The sequence below is a fragment of the Gossypium arboreum genome, chromosome 3, assembly GCF_025698485.1.
Source record: "Gossypium arboreum isolate Shixiya-1 chromosome 3, ASM2569848v2, whole genome shotgun sequence".
In the NCBI taxonomy this organism is placed as follows: domain Eukaryota; kingdom Viridiplantae; phylum Streptophyta; class Magnoliopsida; order Malvales; family Malvaceae; genus Gossypium; species Gossypium arboreum.
The window spans coordinates 49,987,985-50,004,233 of record NC_069072.1 but is presented as its reverse complement, the minus strand read 5'-3'; the positions used below and the strand labels follow the sequence as shown (position 1 = coordinate 50,004,233).

The window sequence follows — 16,249 nt, the reverse complement described above, 5'->3', positions numbered from 1 at the left end:
TATCATATTTATATATATATATATATATAGATATATTTTAATAAATAAACCACAATATAAAATTAAAATTACTAATAAAAATTACAGTGTAGCAACGTTAAGTAATTAGAGCAACAATGAATATAATCAATATATAGAGCCAATGTAGAGAAATATTTTTATTTTAAATTTTTTCATTGAATTTAAAGTTTTGTGAACATACATTTTACTATTAATCAAATATTTTATAATAATAGTTTAAGATTAAATGGTATTTTTATTTTATTTCAATTATTTTCATTGAAAATGTAGGACTCTTAGATTGTTTTAGATGAGAATTGTAAAATTAAAAATAAAGAATTTTCAAAATGTTAATGTTTATAGTTTTTTTTTTGGAATTTTGAATAGAAAAAATTTAAATTTGTCAAATATTTTATAAATCCCGAAAAAAACATGAAGAAAGAGAATATTCAAACTGAAAAATTATAAAATTTATAGTGGAATAAATTTGTCAAACGAACAATGCAGATATTTTTGCTATGGCTTATGAGTACTTTGGCATTCAAGGAATCAGTTTTTGCATGAACAGGTACACACAACGGGCAGAGACCTTGCACGGAAAATTCAAAACCACATGGCAGAATACAAAGGGATTAGAGTAAAGATGACTTTATCACATACGATGCACAACCAAAGGAATGTGGAAGACTTACCGATTGTGAAGATCCAGTTTGATGCTACGTTCAACAACAGAGAGTTCAGATCAGCATCGGGGCTGGTGGTCAGGGGTTCGATGAATGAGTATTTGGCTTCGAAATCGACTATTCATCGCAATATTGCTTCTCCGTTTGCACAGAAGCATATGCAGGGTTAGAAGCAGTCAAGTTAGGAATCGAAATGAGTTTTCAGGAAATACAAATAATGGGCGATTCACTAACAGTAATCAAGAAATGTTAGTCAATTGCAACCGATTACTCAGTTATTGGAGCAATTATCAGAAATCTTGAAAAAGAAACCATGTTTCCAGAAGATCGAGTTCAAGCACATACAGAAAACAAAGAATACAAGAGCCCATAATACTGCAAATGAGGCATTACAGAACAGCGAGAGGAATTACCTGGAGAATAAGGAGCCGATTCATCACGATATGAGCGCAGCAGAGCAATGGGCAAGAAATCCGGACTAAGAAGATTGGGAGAGGATTTGTTTCTAAAAGCAGATAGCAAAGAAAGAAAATATCGGGCAAAGCTATCGTCAAACGGATGGAATGGATGGGACAGGTGATAAGAAATGTCAAGAGGGATTAATGGTTTCCATCCGTTGGAAGATTGACTAAGGGTGGATTAGGTTTCCTTTTTTCAAGGCACATTTATTTTTGCCGTTTCATTTTATTTCCGTTTTTCTTTTGCTATTTTTTTAATGTTTTGCTAGTCTCCACTTAAGAATTGAGGCAGGCCGATTTGAATTTTGGGTTTGTCTTAGTAAGCTTGAACCCTCTGTTTTCTTTAATTTTAATTCAATAAATACCCAGTCAATCATTGATAAAAAAAAAAGTTTTTTGAAAGATATATGTTTGGATGAAAAAGAAATATGTTTACATGAGAAAAAAAAAACAGAATTTTTTTTAAAATACTATTCTAGACAAATCATTTTCTCATCCATAGCTTAAGGCAGTCTGGTACATAGCTTTGTGAATTGTCGTCTTTATAAAGTACAGGCGTTCAATTGCACCCAAGAAAAAGAAAAGGGGTTTATGTTTTTCATTAAAGCATGAATGTGAAAGAAGGAAATTTCCTGGTTTGGATTTGGAAAGAGTATCTTTTCATGAACCTAGTAAACATGGGTTCTATTTTATAGTTGAAAAAAACATGGAATTCAACCAGCATTGAGCTGCTTGCTTTTCCCAAAAACATCATAATTAAATCTGACTTAACCTGCTTTCTTTTGTTGCAGCTCCTTCATCCTAACAAAAGCAGCCGGCCGGCAAGCAGCTCTAGTGAACTGTGTTTATAAGATCGGACCACCAATGGATTATTTAGTATTTGTCAGCACCCAGAAAACAGCAACAGGAGAAAAAAAAATACTAACAGCATCTCCTTCAACCCCTAATTATTCCAATAATTTAAATAAGTAATTGTAATTCAACTTACCAGACTTTTCTTTTCACAATGTTTAGAGGACTGATGTTGGTTTTGACCAATCAAGTTAATTCGTCTAATTAATAGACCATTCAGATATATAGTCTAAACAATGAAAATTTTCGAATTTTCCCTTATTATGTTTTAAAGGGTTAATGAGTTTATAAAAAAAATATTTTAACACTCCATTTAATTTTCACTTTTTCTAATTATTAAGTTTACATTTTTTCTTAAATCACCTCAAAGTAGATAAAAAATTACCATTTTACTAATTTTGCTAATATGGCATACATATAAATTATCATTTAGATTATTCACATGTTGGTATTTAATTAATTTTTAAAATTTTAAAAATAGTTAAAAGTATTTTTATTTTTATTCTTTTTAATAATTTTAATGATTTTGAATTTTTTGAATTTTTTGAATTTTTAAAATTTTAAAAATTAATTAAATATTGACGTGTCATTAATGTAATAATATATGTGTATATGCTATATGAAAAAAATTAAAAAATATTAATTTTTATCCTTTAATAAAAACGTAAAAAAAAAACTAAAAACTAAATGAATAGTTAAAATAATTTTTAAAATTAGAAATCCAAATAAATTATTATCTAATTTTTATATTAGATAGCTAAGAAAGGAGATTTATGGTTGATGATTAAAATATGTGATACTATTTTTAAGGGGAATCACGTCGTGGTCAATTTTTATACTTTTTGGTCTTTAAACATTTTTTCTCCAATCCCATGATCTTTTAACTGAATTCTCAAATCACATGACTTGATTTATAATGCTTAAATATTTATTTTAATTGGAATATATCTATTTGACTCATCTCTAGTTTCTTTTCATTCTATTGAGTTTAATAATAAATTAAACACCCATCAACTCAAGTCTATTTATTTGACTTGTTGAATTACTCAGCATATTGTTCACTATTGGAAGTTGTTAAAAAACCATTCTTGAATATCTCAGTGTTTAAGCCCACAAGGCCCTAAGCATCCAACTAGTTGTGCTGGTAGGTAGAGACCCAACCATCTTGGGCAATACGTATTAACAACCTCGTGAGGAAAAGACTTTGAGCAACTAAAGTTTCAAGGCTAGCAAACTTATTACTAGGCAGGCCAGAGGACTTGCCAGTGAACGGTCTATGGGTAGCCTAAATACCAAGTATGATTTAACTACATTTTCAACTTGAGCTTTTATGCTTCCTTACTCCGACTTCACTTTGGCTAACTTAAGCATTGGAGCATGTTACGAATTACAAGCTCCGACGTTTCCAAAGCTTACATTTATTTTGCAAGAACGCCTAACCTTCTTCAAGTAGTTATCTTTAGATTGAGTCCACCGCCAAGAAGACATCAACATATATGTATATTTTATATACTTATGTTTTACATACATTAAATAATTATATATAGCAAAATCATTTTCATAAATATATTTTTATAATATTAAATTAAAAAGTCATTGGTAAAAATGTATGCAAACGTGAGTAAAGGTGGAAGAGGCAATCCCTCCTTTGCAGAGTTATGAGAGCCAAATCTAATAAAAATAAAAATTGTATTCATAAATATAAAATTAATAAATAACAGTTAGCATGATTGTATTAAAATTTTATCTTTTCACAAAATAAGTAAAATAAAATAAAAGAGAGATATCAAAATTAAAAATTAAAACTAAAATCATCAAAGCAAAATTTGCAAATAAAATATAAGAAATATGTTATATCATGCTCCAAGCCCCGTAATAAAAGGGCCCAAATAGCCCAAAAGCATAGTTATAAAATAAATGATAGTGCAATTAATAATAATAATAATAATAATAATAACAATAATAATAATAAAACAACAAAGAATTGAGCTGTAAAAGTACTAACAACAAAGAGACAAAGGAGAAAACGAATAAAGTAGAGAAGAGCTCGTTAGAAAAAAATGTGATAATATAAAAGAAATTTGTGAGGCAAGAAAGAAAATTATGAGAGGAAAGAAATAGATTTTAATTTTGTCTCTAAGATGTAACAAGTTCTAAAACAACAAAACACAACAATGAAAAAAGCATTATTGAATTTTATATATAGATATATTATGTCTTTTCATGAAAGAATGTCACTTAGTATGTAACTTGTGCCACAAGTTTTTTTTTTTTCACAACATCACAAATTTTAAAAAGTTATATGTTTATTCATTATGTGTCGGAAAGTTTATATTTATTTGAATAAATCATTTTAGATGCAAAATGAAAATTTTATTATTATTTTGAAAAATAAACTCTCTTAACTTTAATACATGTATACAAAATTCACTTATCTAATGAATTAGGCACCCAACTCAAATATTTAAGTAATAATGCATTCTTTATTTAAATCCTTTAACTTTATATATATTAGTAATGTGGGATTACTAATAGCGCCAATCCCAATCATCTTGGACTCCAAGGTTAAGAAGGTTATCATGTGGGAGGTAAGGACAAGGTAAGCATAAAAAGACCATTACGAGTATTTTTCGTATTTAAGTTCTCTTCATCACTTTCAATCTTTTTTTTCCTTAAACCCTAAATTGATATAAGCATCAAAGAGTGATTGAAGTGTCAACTTCGATAGCCCCAAAGCTCACCCTCTTTCACTTTATAAATCTAGTTGATTTAAAAATCCCCTTTCCAAGCTCAAATTCTCCCCGATCCAAAGAAGACTAACATTTTGGCACCATATGTAGGAACATTGTAACACCTTTTAACCCGTATCCATCGTTAAAACAGGGTTACAAAGCATTACTAAAACTTTCAGAACATTTTTAGATGATTCACATAAATTACTACTCATTAATCGAGATTATTCATATCGATCCTTAAATGGACCCTCGAGGCCCAAAACGAGCATTAGAATCAAGTCAGGATTTAATCGAAAACTCTAAGTGTAATAGCCCGGTTTAGATCCTAGTCGAAATAGTGGTTTTGGGACCACAAATCTGAGTTAGAATAATATTTTAATATTATTTTCTATGTTTACAGTATGTGTTTAAGCATGTGTGAAAGTTTCGTGTGAAAATTTTATTAATTTGTTGCTTAATTTTGAAAAAAGACCCAATCGCGTAAAATGTATAAATGGCCTTCTATTTGTTAAAGTGCCTATTTGTTATGTCTTTATAATTGAGAGGTCTTTATGTTTTTATTTGACCATTGAACATATGAGTGGACATTAATGGCCTTAATATAATGGTTTAATAATGTTTTAATGCAAGGGTAAAATGGTGAAATGAATATTAATGTTAATTAAAATAAAACTAAAATCATGAAATTAGCCATTTTGTTCATGATATTGCCAAAAATCAAAAGAAAGAAAGCCAAGGTTGTGGTTTTAGGGTTCAGCTATTGATTTTGGTGATTAAGGTATGTGTTTTGATCCGTTTGTGATAATTTCTACGTTTTTGTAATCGCTGCTTAATAATCTATCAAGCCCATGCCTCAATTTCTGAAATTGTTGATGATTTTGAGTTAATCCATTGATGAAATTATGAGTTTTATGAAGTTTGATGTTAGTAAATGAAAGATATGTATTGGGTTAACATGCTTTGTCTTTGAATTTTTGATGAATTTGAGTAAAATGGGCTAGATTGTGAAATTTGTAAATTGAGGGACTAAAATGTGAAATAAATGAAATATGTGGGCTTATATGAACTCTATGAACATTCGGCCTAACATGTGTAAAAGGGAATTTTGTGTATTTTGTGATTTTGTGAATTAGGGACTAAATTGTCAAAATGTGAAAATGTGAGGGCTAATTTGTAAAATGCCCTAAATATGTATATATGGATTGAATTGAATGATTTATTGAATAAAAAGGTTAATTTTGAATACATATAGACCAAGAAAGGAGAAATTCGGACCTAGATCGAGGCAAAAAAAAGTGCTCGATTGATCGACTAATATCGTCATTTTTACGTTCGAGGTAAGTTCGTGTATAATACATATTATTGGTATAATGTTGGTATGTGATGAAATAAATAGAAATGAGATTGATAAGTTGGAGTATGTGAAATGTGAATCGAATTTGAGGCACTAAGTGTGCGAGAAATGAAATAGCTACGGTTATTAAAAATGGCATTGAATGTGCGAAAAAATAACAGCAATGGCTGAATAAATGGCACTATGTGTGCGATACCGATATAAGTTCAGCTTAATAAAATGTCACAAAGTGTTCAATAATATTATAGCTTCAGCTAATTAATTGGCACTAAGTGTGCGAGTTCAAAGAACATCTAAAAATGATTGAATGACATTGTGTATCGAACATTGAAGAGATAAACGTGATAGGTAAGGATATGATGATACAGGTATGTACGAAACCTATGTGGTTGATGATATTGTGTATGATATAGATGAGAGACTATGTAAATGAATGATGAGATAAGTTTCATTGTATTGCATTGTGAATGCTTATCATATTCTTAAAGATGTAGTGTGATAGTAAGATATAGCTTTGAATAATTATGAGTAATGTGATGAGTAATATTAAATGTTAGTTAAGAGATTGAATTAGTGGATTGATGAGTTAAATGTATTATATCATGAACTTACTAAGTTGTAAGCTTACTGCGTGAAATGTCCTCTGTTTTACAGTGTTATAAAGCTAGCTCGAATCTGGGGCTTGTCAGTGACATCAATCACACTATCGGACATCTATTTTGGTACCATTTTGAGAGTTGTATATATGGTATATGGCATATATAGGCTAGAAGTATTTAGTATGTTTTGTGATGTGAGTATCTAGCCATGAGATTTGGCTTGTAAATGTTGGTATGTATGACCTTTTATGTTGGCCTAAATGATGTGTTTGATAGGTAAGTCATATGATGTATATAATGTTCATGTGATGGTTTGAATATGGAATGTTGAATTGGCAAGTTTTGTGGTATGAAGTATGTGATAAAATGATGAGTTTATGTATTTGAAACTTATATAAGTTGTGATGATTTTGGTACATTGATTAGGTATGTTTTGGTTGAGAAATTGAGTAGTGAATTGGATGGTATTTGAATGGCATGAAATATATACAGAATGGTTAAATTGGTTGCCTATGACTGTATGCAATAATGCTAAAATCAAGTGGTTTTGGAGTGCTTGAGATAGGTGGAAAATATGGCTTAAACCAAGCGTAATTTCACCCTACACGGTTGAGCACACGGGCGTGTGTCTCGATCGTGTGTCTGTTGTAATTTAGTTATTCAAGTCAGTCTCAAGCACGACCTAGACACACGGGCGTGTTTGGTGACGTGTGAGGCACACAGCCTTGGTACATGGGTGTGTGTGGCCATTTCGAAGGGTACACGGGCTAGACACACGGGTGTGTGGTCAGCTATGTGACCTAAGTCAGTTTCGACCACGGCCAAGACACACGGGCGTGTCTTGTGTCCGTGTGTGAAGTCAGTATGTATGCCCTGTTTTGCCACGGCTTAGACACACGAGCATGTCTAATGCCGTGTGAGGCACACGGCCTACTCACACGAACATGTGACTTGTATAACTTCGAAAATTTGTTAAGTTTTGGAAAAATTTTGTATAAGCTCGGTTTAGTCCCAACCCATTTCTAAAGCATGTTTGAGGTTCGTTGACCTACATAAAGGACATTATATTGAAGTGTGACTTTGATGCTTGGATGATTGTGAAATGAATGTGAAATGTTTTGATTTGTCCGGTAATACCTTTAACCCTAATCCAGCAACGGATTTGGGTTAGGGGTGTTACACTAAGAATTTTTCGCGGAATTACAAAAATTTTCCAAGGTGCAGGGCTCACACGCCCGTGTGGTCCAAGGGACATGCCCGTTCTGCTGACCGTGTTCGACCCCGTGTAATTCTCTTTCTTGTGCACACAACCATGCCACACGCCCATGTGCTAGGCCTTGTGGTTAATTAAATACTTTCGAAATTAGGTGCAAGTTTCACCAGGCCAAGACATATGCCCGTGTTCTAGGCGGTGTAGCATACACGGCTAAGACACACACCCGTGTCTCTGTCTGTGTGCTCAATTTTGAGCATTCTGCTTTCTCAAATTTAAGGTGTAGGGGACACACGGCCTAACCACACACCCATGTACCAGGCGGTGTGTCATACACGGTCTAGACACACACTCGTGTGTCTGCCCATGTGGACAAAATAAAGTCATTTCTAGCTTCATTTCTCACCCAAAATCACACCAATGACCTGCACTTAAACTCACATCCAAATACCAACCATTTCAAGCATTCAAATTAAGCAAACTCTATCATTCAACATGGCATATCATTATATGCATATATGTTTATAATCTTACCTTGGTATATTACATATGATAGGCATAATTTGAACAATCTTTTAACATGTATATAACTACCATAGTATGACATTACAAGTATATCAAAAACAACCATTACTAGCCATTCCAATGGCTAGATTACAAACCACATATTTAAGCCATCTATGGCCAAATTAGCCTATACATGCCATCATACCAAAATGATTTTACTATATATACCCAAAATAAACTAATACATAGTGTGATGATGCTCCAATGATCTCTAACCTTTGTAAGCTTCCGAGCACTATAAAACAGGGAAAAATGAAACAGAGTAAGCATTACATGCTTAGTAAGTTCATATAACGGAAACTAAACTTACAAATCCCGTTTATTAAATCTAAGCATACAATATCATGTTTTCCATCCATTTGGCATAATTGCCTAAACACATGTATTCAATCAAACATGTCAGTCACAAAATTTACATATACATCAAGTAAACATAGATGATCTCATCATGCAATATTCTTCCAAGAAATTATCATTTCATCTCATAATTCTCTTATTACGCCAAGAGTTTTGTCCGTTGAATCGTTAAAATTCTGATGGACACTCGAGTAGTACACTCAAGGTGTACAATTCAATAACCCGTCAATTCATATTTAGAGGTACCCATTCAGGCACTTAATCAAAGAACACACTCTCGAGCCACATTTCGTATTACAAGATTAACAATCCAGGCTAAATCCTTTATGTAACATATGCTCAGAAGAGCTCAATTAGGATTACCAGTCCAGGCTAAACCCTAATTGTAACATATGCTCGAGAGGGATTACATCAGAATTACCCGTCCGGGCTAAATCCTTTCTATAATGAGATCAATAGGATTACTTGTTCAAGCTAAATCCCGTCAACAACAATTGTAAGACCTCATTCATTTGGGAAAGCACATATATTCATCAGAATTCAATATTCAAACAGAGCTTAACCCTTTTTCACCGTTTCAAACATGTATCCAATTCTTCATCATAGTAATCAAACAATTCACATCAATATAAATCACATTCCATACAAACACAACATTCAATTTAACATATTTACATGCTCGATTAAGTTACATGAACTTACCTCGACACTTGTTCATATATATAATCTACTAATCCGAAACATTTTCTTTTCTTAAGTCTAACCTTGAATTTGTATTGTTCAGATCTATATAAATGAATTTAACCATCAATTTCAAACTTTCATATTCATTTGGACTCAATTTACGTCCTAGGTAAAATTACCATTTTGCCCCTAACTTTTCCATAAATTCTAATTTTGTCCCTAGGCTCGGAAAATGAAATTTGTTCAATTTACTCCCTATTCCAAGCCTAACCAAAATCCCATTAAAAAAATTTACAGCACATGTATTCATAAAAATTCAAAAATTTTCATCAAATTTCATAACTTTACATTTTAGTCCCCAAATCATGTTTTCATCAAAAATCACTATTGTTTATCTATCAACAACCTTTCATTTTCTACCATAAATTTCTAATTTTCAGCATATTCATCCATGAACCAATTTTTATACTTTATACTTTGATAAGTTTTCAAATTGATACCCCAAATAGATAGATTAAGCTATCCTAGTTTCAAAAATATCAAAATTACTAAAAACGGGACAAGGAAACTTACCCAATTAAGCCATGAAAGTTTCTTTTCTCTCTCCTAGGGTTTCCATGTATTTTAGGTTGAATATGACATAAAAATAAGATGATATCTTTTATCATCTTTTAATTAATTAAATATTTTTTTCAATTTCCAATTTAGTCCTTACCCTTTTTTTCTAAATCTCCAAGGACGAGTCACCAAAATATCTACATACTTTTCTTTAATAGTCTAATTATCATATAAGGACCTTAAGTTTTGAATTCCATAGCTATTTAATCCTTGTAGCTATAGAATTAAACCTTTGTATTTTATGCAATTTAGTCCTTCTCGTAATTAAGCACATAATCGATAAAATTTTCTTATCGGGATTTTCACATGACCTTTCTAACATATTACGGACCTCATAATAAAATAAAAATGAATTTTATTTTTGAATCAGATTGTGGTCCCGAAATCACTATTTTGATTTCACTGAAAAATAGGTTGTTACAAATAATGAAGCCTGCCACTTAAAATGTTGTCAATTTCACTTAAAAGCTTTACTGTAAATTATATATATATCATTCCTAACCCTAAATAAATTGCCTCTTGTGATTTTTCACAACCATAAAATTTTCTTTTTGAATTTTTGTTTGTCTTTGACACCCGAATTGGAGAATGCACACTGCAAAAACATTTATTGAGCTTAAATTAGAGGATACATAAAATGTTTTTTTTAACTACCATGTGATTCTCCATATTTTGTTTTTGAAAATTTTTAGTTCATCTTAAGCTAGAAAAAGGTGAAGATTTCGAAACATAATTTAAAGAAGATAAAGATCAAACTTCTGCTATTAAGGATTCAGTTGCTTAACTTTGAACAAGATGAACTTTTGAATGGTTCTTTTTTTCGGAGAAAACGGATTTCAAGAGACGGAAGCCTACAGAGTTTGCTTTTTTTACTTTCCTTATATTTTTTTTTTACTTTGTCGAGTGTTAGTTTCCTTCTACATTTTTGTTTTTACAGCTCTAGTTTTTTTTTTAATATTCAAATAGCTATTATTGTTGGAATTGAAATGGACTTGTTCGGCCAATCAAGAATCAATTAACATATCGATCCAAATAAAAAGAATTGAATCAACCTATGAGAAAATGGCTCGAAAATGGTAAAAAAAATTGGAAATTAGGAAAAAAAATTGAAGATTGAATTTTTTTATAATTTTTAAAATTTTATGAAATTTAATTAATTATTATTAGATCAATTATCAAATCAATTGAATCGAGATTTGATGATTTGATCAGTTCAATCACTGATCTATTCTTTGAAACATTGCAAATAGCCACATTTTAGTATTACACATGACATTAATGGCTTGGATAAAATATTTATCCTGACATAATTACATTGGTTGGCTTGCCAATTATTAACAATGTTAACCCCATATTATAACAGCCCATTTTCAGTGAAATAGGAACAGTGGTTTCGGGACTACAAATCCAAGTCAAAAAGAAAATTTATTTTAATATTATTGCATGGTTTGCATTATGATAGGAATGTTATATGAAAATTTTGATAAGAAAATTTTATTGATTGCATGCTTAATTATGGAAAGGACCAAATTGCATAAAATTCAAAAGTTGAGTTCTAGTAGCTATAAGTATCAAACAGCTATGGAATTCAAAATTTGAGGTCCTTATATGGTAATTAGACCATTAAGAAAAGTTAGTAGATATTTTTGGTGAATCATCCATGGAAAATTGGAAAAAGAAAAGGATTAAATTAAAATGTTAAAAAAAATTAATGGATGATAATTAAATTAAATAGAAATAACCTATTATTATTATCATCTTCTTCCCCAAAAATACATGAAAACCCTAGGAAAGAGAAAAACATTTAAGCAAGCTTTCTTGGCTTAATTGGTTAAGATTCTTGTCTCGTTTTTAGTAATTTTTATATTTTCGAGTAATCTATCTATTTTGGGGATTAATTTGTAAAGATGTCAAAGTATAGAAATTTTTCCATGGATGTAAATGTTGAAAATTTGAAATTTATGGTAGAAAATGAAAGGTTGTTGATAGATAAACAACTTTTACAAAGAGAATTTTTATGAAATTATGATTTAGGGACCAAATTGAAAAAATGGTAAAATCCATGGAAAAATTATTATTTTTGTGAAATTTATGAGCTATTATTGTAACATGTAAAATTCGGTTAGGCTTGAAATAAGGATTAAATTGCATGAATTTCATTTTCCGAGCCTAGGGACAAAATCATCATTCATGAAAAGTATAAGGGCAAAATGGTAATTTTGCTTAGGATGTGAATTGAATTAAATTAGGTATGAAATGGATTAAACTGGAATTAAATTTATTTATTTAGATCGAAAAACTTCAAATACAAAGCTAGATCGAGGAAAAGAAAAGTGTCGGATTAGTAGATTTCTGTATACGAACAAGTGTCGAGGTAAGTTCGTGTAACTTAATTATGTGTATTAATATGTTAGAATAGAATATTGTATTTGTGTGAATTGCATAAACGTTTAATGTATGAAATTGATTACATGCCTGATATTGCTCGATAAAATGATAGTTACGTTTGAATAATGAAATGCGATGGATACAGTATTTTTTCGTATTGATGATAGTCCTGCATATATTGCGGATAGAATATAGCTCAGACAAGCAATCCTGTTATAAGCCCTCTCGAGTGTCCTGTTATATAGTTCCTGCGAGCATCTTGATCGGTAGTGATCTTGCATGTGTTGCGCACTACCGCAGCTCTCTGTGAGCATCCTATTACACGATTCGATCGGTTGTGGTCCAGCATTTATTGTAGACACAAACGCAACTCTTCGTGAGCATCCCAATATAGGCTCTTATAGGCTTCCTGACATGGCTCGCTTGAAATCCCTGTTATGCTATCCAGAGCTTCCTGTTAATAACTCTTCAGAGATAACTATTAAGCTCAATGAGCTTCCTGTTCTAAACTCTTATGAGTTTCCTGTTTAGCCCGGATAAGCTTCTTGTTACATGGCTCATATGAGCATCCTGATATATGACTCGAGAGTGTGCTTCCTGATTATGTGCTCATATGGGTACCCCTAAACATGAATTGACGGATCATTGATTTGTATACCTCGAGTATGCTACTTGGGTATCCATCGACATTTCAATAATTCAACGGATAAAACTTTTGTTATAAGAAAACATGAGATTAAGATGATTGATTATGGAAATGTACATGTTATATGGAAATATGATATGAAAAGCACATGTTTGTGAAAGATATTAAATGATGAGCTCATCTTTGATTTTTGATGTTTACATGATATACATGACTAACAAGTTTCTTGATATCATATGTGTTTAGGAAAATGACCATAATGATTTGGATGCATGTTTGTATACTTATTTTGAATGTACATGATTGGTAAGTTAAATTCTTTTTATATGAACTTACTAAGCATAAAATGCTTACTAGGTTTTCTTTCCTCTGTTTTATAGTACTCGAAAAGTTGTAGAGGTTGGAGATTGGTCGGAGCATCATCACACTATCCTCCAGCTCGTTTTGGTATAAATAGGAATCTTACCTTGATATAATGGCGTGTATAAGCTAATGATAATAAATGAGAGTATGCAAATGTTTTGGTTATAACTAGTCATTGGAATGGCTAATGATAGTAAATTTAATGCCTACTTATGCATAAGGTTTATTATATTTAGTATATGAATGTGTTTGGTTTAATATATTAGATGTAATTAAGTTTGGGTAAGTATATAATTTTAATATAAATATGATACTTGAAAGCATGAGTAAATGTGTCATGAAGAAAACTTGATTATTAGATTGATTTATATGCTTTGAATTGGTTGGTGAATATATTTGTATAGGTGCAAGGTAAAAAGGGTGAGAAATAAGGCTTGGGAATAACCTTATTTTGTCCACACGAGTAGACACACGGGCGCGTGTCTCTACCATGTGTGACACACGGCCATGTGTATGGGCATGTGGTTTGGCCGTTTGTCCTCAACATCTTAAAAATTAAGAAACAGAATACTCAGAATTGGTTACACAGGCAAAGACACAGGCGTGTGTTTCAACCGTGTGAAACACATGGCCCAACACACGGGCGTGTGTCTTGGCCATGTGAATCATGCACCTAATTTTTGAAAATTAAATTGTCCACACGGCCTAGCACACGGGCGTGTAGCCAGTCGTGTCACCCAAGTCAGTAGCTACCCTAATTTGAACACGGGCTGGGACACGGCTGTGTATCTCACATCGAATGCCCACACGGCCTATGACACTAGTGTATCACTTGGCCGTTTGAGCCACACGGCATGACCACACGGGCGTGTGTCCCCTACACCTAAGAAAAATTTTGAAATTTTGCGAAATTTTTTTGAGTTTTTGGTTTAGTCCCGATTTTATTCTAATGTGTATTTTGGGCCTTGAGGACCTAATTAAGGGACGATATGATTGATTTCAAATATGAATAGTAAAAGATATGAAATTTTTTGTAATTGATTTGTAAACTCTGTTAATGCTCTGTGACCTTGTTCCGGTGACAGATGGAGGTTAGGGGTATTACATTTATTGGTATCAGAGCTACGGTTTAGCCGATTTTCAGACTAATGTAGCAAGTACGAGTTTAGCTATACATGCCATTATATAATTTGTGATAGTGTGATATCTCCTGACCATTTTAAACATGTTTTTCATATAGTAATATCATCCAACCAAGTTAGAGTTGAATCCGAGGAAGCTGAGAGCACTGCTCAAGCTTTTGTACAAAGAGCTGCATCTAGTAGTAGTAGAAGGCCCATATTTGAGGGCCGAGGTGAGGAGGCAAAAGAAGCCCTCTTTCAAATGATGAACGAGCAGTTCACAGAATTCTTGAAAATAAATCTTTTTGTACAACACCTCTCCCTCTTGCTCCTCAATCGATTCCCAATATGCCACAAAGTGCTGAACCTGTTAGAATTGGTAAGCCTCCAGTAGATAAAATCCGTAAGTATGGGGCAGAAGAATTTAGGGCCACTGCCAAAGATAATCCAGAAAGAGCTGAATTTTGGTTGAAAAATACTATCAGAGTTTTAGATGAATTATCATGTACACCAGCTGAGTGTCTGAAATGCGTTGTATCATTGTTAAAAGATTCAGCTTATCAGTGGTAGAATACTCTGGTTTTTGTTGTGCCAAAGGAAAATGTTACATGGGAGTTTTTTCAAACAGAATTTAGAAAGAAGTATATTAGCCAGATATTTTTAGATTAAAAAAGGAAAGAATTTCTAGAGCTTAAATAAGGAAATATGACAGTATTTGAATAAGATTAGGAATTCATTCGGTTAAGCAAGTATGCCAGAGAATGGGTTTCGACTGAGGCTGATATATGTAAACATTTTGAAGAAGGATTAAATGAAGACATCAAGCTATCGATTGAAATTCTTGAATTAAGAAAATTTGTAGTACTGGCTGATCGGACACACAAAGTTGAGGAATTAAGCAAAGAAAAGAAACAAGCAGAAAGAAAAGTCCAGATTTTTGGTAAAAGATTTATGGGCAAGTCACAATCATTTGCTTCAAAGAAATCAAAGAAATATCATGATCATTTTACCGTATTTATGGGATATTTCGAAAAAGAATGAGGTTCTCAACGCTCTAACTCAAGATCTTTGTCTCTATTTGTAACAAGTGTTAGAAGTGTTGGTAACCCCAAATCGAGGTGTAAACATTGTAATAAATTTTATTTTAGGGAGTGTCATATGAGAAGTGAAGCTTGCTATAGATGTGGTTCTCTTGACCATTATCTCAAAGATTGTCCAGAGAGGATTGAAAAGATATTGATCAGACTTCGAAGCCGACTAACCCCGCCTCAAGAGGTAGACCACCCCGACACCCTGGCAATGTTAATGGTAGCCAAAGTGCCACGAAAGATCCAATAGTTAAATCTGAAGCGTGAGCACCAACAAGAACATATGCTATTTGTGCAAGAGAGGATGCCTCAACACCAGACGTCATTACTGGTACATTTTCTCTTCTTGATACTGATATTACTACTTTGATTGATCCTGGTTCAACACTTTCATACATATGCACAAATTTAGTGTCTATTAAAAATTTACGTGTTGAGTTCACTGAATTTGTGGTTAAAGTTTCAAACCCCCTGGGCCAGTATGTTGTGGTGGATAAAGTTTGTTAAAACTTTCTGTTGATGG

At 32.1% G+C, this 16,249-nt stretch overlaps 1 long non-coding RNA gene across 2 annotated transcripts; it reads right to left on the bottom strand.

The window, feature by feature from the left end:
- Positions 1-393: 393 nt before the first annotated feature.
- LOC108485668 (uncharacterized) lies at positions 394-2,256 on the bottom strand. Of its 2 annotated transcripts, XR_001871347.2 has the most exons (3): positions 2,130-2,256; positions 1,097-1,980; positions 394-818 (listed from the first exon to the last, which is right to left on the bottom strand). It is a non-coding gene; the product is annotated as an uncharacterized LOC108485668 (long non-coding RNA). The 2 variants fall into 2 exon arrangements; XR_001871346.2 differs by lacking the exon at positions 2,130-2,256 and having other exon boundaries at positions 394-821; positions 1,097-1,940.
- Between the last annotated feature and the right edge of the window lie 13,993 nt (positions 2,257-16,249).